Source organism: Canis lupus, chromosome 36, assembly GCF_011100685.1.
Source record: "Canis lupus familiaris isolate Mischka breed German Shepherd chromosome 36, alternate assembly UU_Cfam_GSD_1.0, whole genome shotgun sequence".
In the NCBI taxonomy this organism is placed as follows: domain Eukaryota; kingdom Metazoa; phylum Chordata; class Mammalia; order Carnivora; family Canidae; genus Canis; species Canis lupus.
The window spans coordinates 25,862,092-25,871,684 of NC_049257.1; the positions used below are offsets into that span (position 1 = coordinate 25,862,092).

At 35.9% G+C, this 9,593-nt stretch overlaps 1 non-coding gene across 1 annotated transcript; it reads right to left on the bottom strand.

Moving 5' to 3' along the window:
• Positions 1–9,178: 9,178 nt before the first annotated feature.
• Positions 9,179–9,302, bottom strand: LOC119867883. Its single transcript, XR_005384930.1, has one exon. It is a non-coding gene; the product is annotated as a small nucleolar RNA SNORD22 (small nucleolar RNA).
• Between the last annotated feature and the right edge of the window lie 291 nt (positions 9,303–9,593).

The window sequence follows — 9,593 nt, forward strand, 5'->3', positions numbered from 1 at the left end:
TCCCAGGACCCTGAGATCATGACCTGAGCATAAGGCAAACGCTTGACCGACTGAGCCACCCAGGCACCCCAAATATTTTGTTTTTAACTTTAATATGCACACTAACCTTCAGGATTTCACGTATAATTGGTTAGGTTCAGGACAACCTTTGGAAAAATGCTTACTACCTTAAGGATTTTTCACTGTATCACAGCTCCTAATTGCTGGATGAATCATGATTTTCATGGATACACCTGTGCACATGTGCATACGCCACCCCTCATCAAGCCCTCACATCCACTGCTTTATTGAGCATTGCTTTTTTCCCCCTACACAAGTAATAAAAATTAATAAAGTTATATATCTTTTCTCCTATTAATCTGCTTGCTGTGAGTTTATTTCAGAGACCCAGCTATTGAACCTAGGAGGGTAGAAGGTGTCTTTCTGCCCCTACAGTACATACACATGGATATGCTTTGTTCATATTTTATATATCACTTTTTATTACAAGGTGCCTCCCCCTCATAAATTTTAGTATTCTTCATTACCAAATATTCCTTTTTTTTTTCAAATATTCCTAAATAATGTTGCACTTAGGTTTGATGTCCTAATATCTCATGTCACCTACGAGTGATAATTTCCAAGTGGGTGAAAGAGAGACATAGCCATCTAAGGAGACTATCAGATTCAGCCTGGACCTTTTAGAAACTGCAGACATACACCTGCCTCCCTACTCCCACCCTCCACCGCACCCCCACGCCACAGGCTTCTTCTTGTTCCCATCAGATTCCACAACTCTCACCGACCCTCCTTAGCCCCAGTTCAGTTCACAAAAAGTCCTCTTTATTAATAGAAGTGTATACCACAAGCAGAGAAGAAGAGAAGATGCATGCTGAAGACCATCACCACATAAGTGTCCTCATACTTCCCAAAGACTAGTAATTTGTGCAGGCCTGAGACTAAAAGACAGATTCTATGAGGCACCCAAAACCTACCCTGTAAGGGTCAGCTTATAGGCCATCTGTTCAATGATGTTTTCCCTGGTGCCTCATACTTACCACATACCTTACCTATACTTTCTTATGGCATGACTCACTAACTACTACGTATCATAGTTCTTACGGTCATGAGATCTTCCCTACCAGGCTTTTGTGGATTGTTGATAATAAGTGGTTGATGAATGGATGGATAAATAAATGAATGAATATCAATGATCAACCTTTGAATCAGGTCTAAACTGCTAGACTACCTTGTGCTTCAGATCTTTGTCCATATTCCATTATAAAGACGTTTGCTGATGAGGCATTGACACTGGACAATTTTTGATACTATGGGGCTAGAACACAAGCTTGTCTTGGAGTTCTGGCTTTATCTCCTTTGCTATGAAGCTCTTGTTCCATGTCCCTGGTTGTCACTGCTGTTTTCCAAGATCCCAGGCATACCACCATATGACCTGAAGTTGCATTTTAGCATTTTCACACTAGAGTAAGAGCTCAGTGACTCTTCTAATTATGCAAATCCTTTGCTTTCCTAACATTTCGAGCTCCTAACACTCATGCTTGGCACATTGGGTATGCCCAGTAACTTTTGATATTCTTCCTTCCTTTCTTATTTTAAACCATTTGAACCATGTTGGAACATATGTTTCAAATAAAAATTATAAAACTAAATGATTTCTTTAATTCTATCATTTAGATTGTTTTCATTTAAGACAGAAAATTTAGAGTTACCTTCGAATTATTCTTTCCAACTTAAGAATTTCCCTCATTGAAGTCTGATTTATAGGCACCCTGAAACTCTACAATTGTTAAGCACATGTGACTTTTTAAGACCCAGCAAAAATTATGGACCATTCTGCTGTGAAAATTGTAAAGAATCTCAGATATTTAGAACTGAAAGAAAAAACTTCAAAGGCATTCCAAAACAGCTCTCTGTTCTTTTCACATAACATCCAAAAAAACTATCACCCACTGCTAATGACTGTGCATGCCAGCCAATTTTCATCTACCAGCAAATGTATTCACTTACAGTTCCTTTCAACAGAGTTCTAAGTCTAATTTAGTGTGGTTTAATGGCTGAAGTCAAAATGACTTTTTTACTTGGAAGCAGTTTGCCCTACAGAGTTGCATTATCTACTCTGATTCCATTCAATGGCAGGTACAAACATGAATTACGGTGGTAGTATGGGAAGGTACTTTATTTTTTTTTTATTTTTTTTTTAAAGATTTTTTATTTATTTATTCATGACAGTCACAGAGAGAGAGAGAGAGAGAGAGAGGCAGAGACACAGGCAGAGAGAGAAGCGGGCTCCATGCAGGGAGCCCGATGTGGGATTCGATCCCGGGTCTCCAGGATCGCGCCCTGGGCCAAAGGCAGGCGCCAAACCGCTGCGCCACCCAGGGATCCCTGGGAAGGTACTTTAGAGATCAGCTAGGTCAGACCCTGTATTTTCGTCTGGGGAAACTGAGGCCACAAAACTGAATAAAATAGTACTCTTTCCCTCTCATCCACAAATCTGAAGTTAATTTTTCTCTGTATTTCACATATACTTTAAAATTTAAAATAAATAACTATCGGGGCTCCTTGGTGGCTCAGTTGGTTAAGAGTCTGCCTTCTGCTCAGGTCATGATTCTGGGGTCCAGGGATCAAGCACCATGTTAGGCTCCCTCCTGAACTGGGGGCCTTCTTTTCCCTCTCCTTCTGCCCCTCTCCCTGCTCCTTCGCTCAAATAAATAAACAAAATATTTTCTAAAATAAAATAAAATAAATAACATTTGGAGGTTGATAGATTATACTATCCATAGGAATACGCACACACACACACACACACACACATACATACACACACACACACCAGGAATTTTAAGATCTTCTTAAGATACTAGCATCGTCAGCCCTTATAATAAAACTGTGGATAAAAAGTGTCACTCTGTAACAATATACCCAAAAATGGAAGCGCCCCTGCCAAATATTTAGGTTGAGTCAGAAAAAACATAACCCCTAACCAAAAAAAAAAAAATAGCAAATAAAAGATCATCAACTTAATTTTACCCCCACCACACACACAAATTAAATGAAAAATGCATTCAATACCATTAATAGTGAAGAGAATAGGAAGAAAAAGAACACCTCCCTCCTTGTATTATGTCTACTCTACTCCTTCAGCAAAGAAGGGTCTTTAAGGTTTAAATACTGTCAACAGTAATGTAAGCTGAAAAAAGAAAGTGTACCTGTTCCAGTTTTATACCCTCCAGATTTGTTTTCTACACTCACTTAGGGGCACTCAACACTCACTCTTTGAAATCTTCATCTCTATTCCTAAGCAGAATCATAAAGCACAAATATTCATAAAATCTAATGTGAAAAAGACCTGGGTTTGAATATGGTTTTGCCACTTGTTAGCTATTTGATCTTGGATAATCTTCTTATCTCTATGCTTCAGTTTCCACATGTATAAAATAGTCTTCAGAATAATAACTCCTTTATGCGATTGTCCTAGTAAGTGGAATCATAGTAGATATTGACAACTCTATAGTATATGTAGCATTTACGGTTTTTAAAAATGTTTACATTTCAGCCATTAAATAACTCTAAAGTAAACCAATTTAGATGACCCATTTAAAGCATTTATAATATGAATTCCCAAATAAAACATGTTAGCTAAAATTTTGTTTACCTCATAGGGCTGTTGTCAAGATTAATAAGATAATATAAATATACAAATTTCTGAGCACAGTTACCTGGCACATAAGACCTCAATAAATACTGGCTTTCCATTAGCATCCTTATTATTATCATTGACATTACTTTTAATTACTCCTACTGCCAACTGCCTTCTCTTCTCCTTTCCCCCATCAAAGGAAATGAGAACATCCTCAAGCAGATATCATGTCTTCAAAAGACAGTGGCACTCACAAAAATTTAATAACTAGAGAAAATGATGGAATGGACAAAGGAAAAAAAAATAGCAGAAATGGGGACATAAAAAAAGTGCCAAACTGAATCAGAAAGTTTCCAGTTGGAGAAACAAGCTAGGAAATCTTCCTTGAATGGAATTCAAGACTGGCCCATTTATGACTCCGCCTCAGTTCCTATGCCTCTATTAGGGGCCAAAACCAGAGCATTTACCCATACAAGTGAAGTTACTGGCTCATGGCATGAAACAATATACCAATGACATCAAGTTAGCTCTCAAAAAAATGTTTTAAAATAAAATAAACAACATTACTAGGGACATGAAAATCCCCTGCACTATGATTAAATCAAAAACTGGTTAAGATCAATTCAGGCTCATTCCTTTTAATGCTATTGTTTTGTTTTTCAAATTTCCAAGGATCCTCACTTTGGAAATTATAATTTATTCATCAGAGAGATGTTACATTAACATTACAGTATGTGAACCAATAGCTTTTCATTATGTATAAAAAATGCAAAACACAAAAAATAAAAATTGCTTACATTTGTAAAAACTTCTGCATCTTAACTATAAAAGGGGGAAAAATAGATATCTGCAGCTGGCACTGTTTCATGTACCAGTTTCTGAAAACAATACAGAATGTCAAAAGTATAAGAATTACCATATGCTAGTGCTTTTGCTCTGACAAATTATTCACAAATAACTTATGCTTGTATTCTGTAATTCACACTGAAGTTAATAAAAGTTGGATCCCTAATCACATTCAAACGATCAATATTATATAAATATGTGCTCGAAAGATCTTTTTCTCTTTATAAAAAGTATTTTAAATTTAGAAATATAGAGAAATATATTAGCATATATACAGAAATATGTATGTGCAAAGGCATAAATACATACTCTTCCCAAATATATTTTTGTTATTAACTGGCACCATCAGAGAAGAGTATACCTTATTTCTTCAAGTCACTGAGGCTTGATTCCTTAAAAATGTTTAACCATTTTTTTTTTTAAATCATTCTGAAATGTATTGTGCAGTCTTCGCCTTACAAAAGGAATCATCAGTGGGCATTTTGCTCTTCTTTCAAGACATGATCAAGGACTGAGGTCACCTGACAATGTGAACTCAGTATAGAGTCTATCCTCTGGTTGCTTAAACTCCTGATAGTACAAAAAATACGGAAAGAGATCAAGGATAATAGAGTAATGTGGTGCTGCTGTCTCCACTGCCCCCTCAAATCTACCTTATTATTATTTTTTTCCTTATTATTTTTTAACCACATGCAGAATATTTACTCTCTCCTGACCTCTTCATTGCCTTATCTTCCTTACTACTTGTCCTCTGTACTGCTTTCCTTCAAGTATTTCTCCTTTCTCTCATTCAACACTCAGTGCCAACTGTGGGCTAGAACCTCTGCTGGGCCCTAATTACGAAGACATATCCAGCCCTTACAAAGATTAAATTCCTGCCTCTTTTGCATATGTTCTTGGAGTTTTGTGGTGTTATTTTTTTTTAATGATTCTCCAGGTTAACTTCTAGCAAGTGTGATTCTAAAAATGTGATATTTCTATTTAAAAATTTATTTATGATTTGGTTGGGCAAAGTAAAATTTAGGCTCCATTAAGTTCAAGCCAAAATTCTCATACATTTCCCTACTGATAAAGAAAACACTCATCTATAAAGCACCAGTATTAACAAATAAACACAACCTAGGAGTACGTGATTTTGAGATTTTTTTTTTTTAAATACTAGTTACAACAAATAGCTTGCATGAAAACCTAAGGAGGATGCTGTCGATCTTACCTTGAAATAATGTGTAGTAGTACTGGGACAATGGAAGATGAACAGACAAGATCATCAATCAAGTATGGAAAGACTTCGCTGAATCAAAGATTTTGGGTCTAATCCCCCAGTTAGAGGCAAGCTTCCCAAGAAAGGCTTTCAACAATTAAAAATAGGAATACTTTTATTCACTTCGTTTAGTCAACCAAATTTTATTCAGAGCATACCCTGAATATTATACAACAGGTATAAAATAAGAATCGTAAAAATAAAGCAGCAGTATAAGGCGATAGAGTGATGGGTGGTATTTTATATCTGGCACTAATTTAACCTTTATAAGTGCGCTCTAAACAAATAAAGGGGGTTCAGAGTCTTACATTAAAATGAGAAAATTTAGGCTCAGAGAGAATAACAGGAAGTAATAAATTCAGGAAAAGTCTTAGAATTGCCAACTCAGTTTTGTACTCATTTTATTTCCCCATCCGACTCCGATCCTGAGAAATTATGCTTAAAGAGCTTTTCTTAACAAAGCAAATGTGGGGGAAGCCAGAACTGAAGTGTAGGCAAGCACTTTCTAAAAACACTAGAAAGCAAAAACAACATCATAAATTTGCACTAATTAAAATGATGCTAAGTGTTCTCATCGCACAGACAAGTGTGCTAGCCCACTTTCCTATTCAGTCATGGTCCAAAGTCTGAGCTATCATATTCTAAAGATCACTCTTTACACTTGATATCTTCCCTCTTTTTCTGCTTTTATACAATCTAGTAAAAAAACACTTTACATAAACATAAATATGTTTGCAATCTTTTCCTGAATTCTTTTGTTTTTAATACATTTGGTTTTTCAATATTTTAATTCATCCCTAAATTGAACAATACATATACCTATTATTTGCTATTAAATTATTTTTTCCAGCTTTATCGAGGCATAGTTGGCAAGTAAAATTGTAAGATATTTAAAGTTTGCAATGCAATGATTTGATATATGTATATACTATGAAAGCATTCCTCCTATCAAGTCAATTACCACATTTATCACGTCATATGTTTTACCTTTTGGTGGGGAAAGGTGGTGAAAACATTTAAGTTCTCCTCTCTTACAAAATTTTAATTATAATACGTAGTGTTTCTTTCTTTGGTCACCAAGTTATACATTAGATCCTCAGACCTTATTCAGCATATAACTGAAAATTTATAACCTTTTACCAACCTCTCCCTATTTTTCCCTCCCACCCTTACCCTCCAGATCCTAGAAACCATTTTTCTACTCTGTTTCTAAGAGTTTGATTTTTTTTTTACTTCTATAAATGAGTGATACCATGCAGTATTTGTCTTTGCCCTCTGGCTTATTTCACCTTATATTTGCTATTAAATTAACCCCAACAAACATGTAGAGGTTCCCTATGTAAATTCTCAATATATAGTTAATGGAAGTTTGAAATCACAAAACCAAGGACAAAAGTCCTAGTACTATACTAAATCCTTAACTTCCTATGAAAAGAGCTGAAAGATCCTCTGTAAGATAATCTCTCAGAGAAGGGAATGTTATAATCATTTCCCCTTGGAAAGATTCTTCCCAGTGCACATTGGAAGGAAGGTAGACCATGAAAATTTCCTTCGTTACTGATGGCACGCTCTAAAGGTCTCTCCCCTTCTTATTCTATCAAATCATGTTTTTTTTGTTTTGTCTTGTATTTCCTGTTTATTTATGTCAAGTCAAATTTAATCGGAAAAGGAATTTACTGGAAGGATACTAGGTAGCTGGACTCACCCTACAACTCATCTCTAACTATCCAATACTGTATCAAAAACTCCAAAAATTGAAATATCCATTTGGCTCATCCTGGGTCCCTAAAGAAATAATAGCTTTTGGGGAGAAGAGAGATAGACTGTTTGGCTAACTTTGGCTTCCATAATGGGAGATACAACTCTTTTACTAAAATTCTATGGGAAATTCTACAAAAGAGGTTGGATGTAAGCAGAAAAATTAAAAACTTTATAAATCCTAGCAAATACCTACTGTAGCATATATTTTTGCTCAAAACTCTGAGCTTCTAGAGAACCACAGTCTTCCCCATTGTGCTTAGAACCATATGTGACACAAAAAGTGCTCAATAAATACTTGGTCTCAGCACACTCTTCAACTTTAAACTCTAATGTCAAAGAACTAAATGCTAAGTCTCCTCATTCTCCATTCACTGACAAGTACCAAGTCATCTTTTATTCCTTCTTCTTCCTCACTCTGATTATTTAGTTGGTGACCACATCCATTGACATGTTTTCCTTTAACATTTTTCCTCCTCATTCCAGTCCATCTTCCAACCTACCACCAGAGTGATCTTCCTAAAATAAAAATCTGCCTAAAATCCATCATAAATAGCTACTAACTACTAAAGATTTCCTATATCAAAGACACAAGAGGATATCTCAAACTTGATGTTTTAACTCACAGCTCTTCCTTCCCACAATCCCATCGGCCTTGCCTGTGACATGTGCACATTCATCTCCTGAGTTTAAGCTTCACTTTCTTTTTTTTTTTTTTAAAGATTTTATTTATTATTCATGAGACACAGAGGGAGAGAGATATGCATAGACACAGGCAGAGGGAGAAGCAGGCTCCATGCAGGGAGCCCGATGTGGGACTCGATCGGGGTCTCCAGGATCACACTGCGGGCTGCGGGCGGCACTAAACCCCTGGGCCACCGGGGCTGCCCTAAACTTCACTTTCTTAATGTCACTTTCCCATACACACCCTGTCTCATCTTCCACTTAAGAACAGTAAAATTCCTCTGATCTCATAGAATTTTAAAACCTGTAATAGTCAATTAGCCAAAAATACTGGCTAAAGTATGAAAGCATTAAGTAATAATTAATTTTTTAACTTAAAGTTTATGAAAATGCATTCATTGGCCAATCAGTTGATGTAGGAACAAAGCTTTTTCTTTATATAGGAGTCTGCTGATTGGAGGAGCTTCAATTCACCTTTCTAGAACTAACCAAATTCAAAATGCCTCTCTGTGATTCTTTTTTTTTTTTTTTTGAAGGTTAAACTTTTAATCAGCAAGGCTCAAACAATTACATGCTAATTTCCAGCTAGGTTGCACCAAAAATGACTTAAAAATTTCCTTTTGGGGGGATCCCTGGGCAGTTTAGTGCCTGCCTTCGGCCCATGGTGTGATCCTGGATTGAGTCCCGCAACGGGGTCCCTGAATGGAGCCTGCTTCTTCCTCGCTCTCTGTCTGTCTCTGCCAGCCCCCCACCCTCCGTGTCTCTCATGAATAAATAAAAGCCTTTTAAAAAAATTCCTTTTAAAATAAATAAATAAATAAATAAATAAATAAATAAATAAATAAATAAAAATTTCCTTTTGGTATCCCTGAAGAACAGGATTCCTGTTATATAAAAGCTTTGCTCTTTCTTTAGACCTATAAAGAAGTAGGTACAGTTGACTTCACCAAATGATTTATTCCCTTTTCCCACATTTAGAAATCCCTATGATCCCTCAGACAGTTCCTTCTGGAGCAAGCTTCCTCCTTTTCCCCAGCCAGCCCCGGTGGATTCACCTTTACAGGCTCTCTGTGATTCTTTAACATGGAATGAGAATTTAAGACATCTGCAAAACAAACTAAGCTCAAAATCTTACTAGTTTCATTTAGTTTTCTTACAAACTCTTGTTCTTATTCATTTTAAATTAGATAACTTTTTTATATGACTTTTTATGAGGCTTCTCAAAATATTAAACTTAGTTTTTGTATATATGATAACTTTCTTTTCATACTCATATTTTATTAGTTTATTTAATATTTAATTAGCTTGTGTAATTACTACATAGAATTACAACTTCCTTAAACAAGTTTGGGAAGAATCACAGCAGATTCTTGGCAAGCATACTGTTCAAATGGTGGGAGCAGA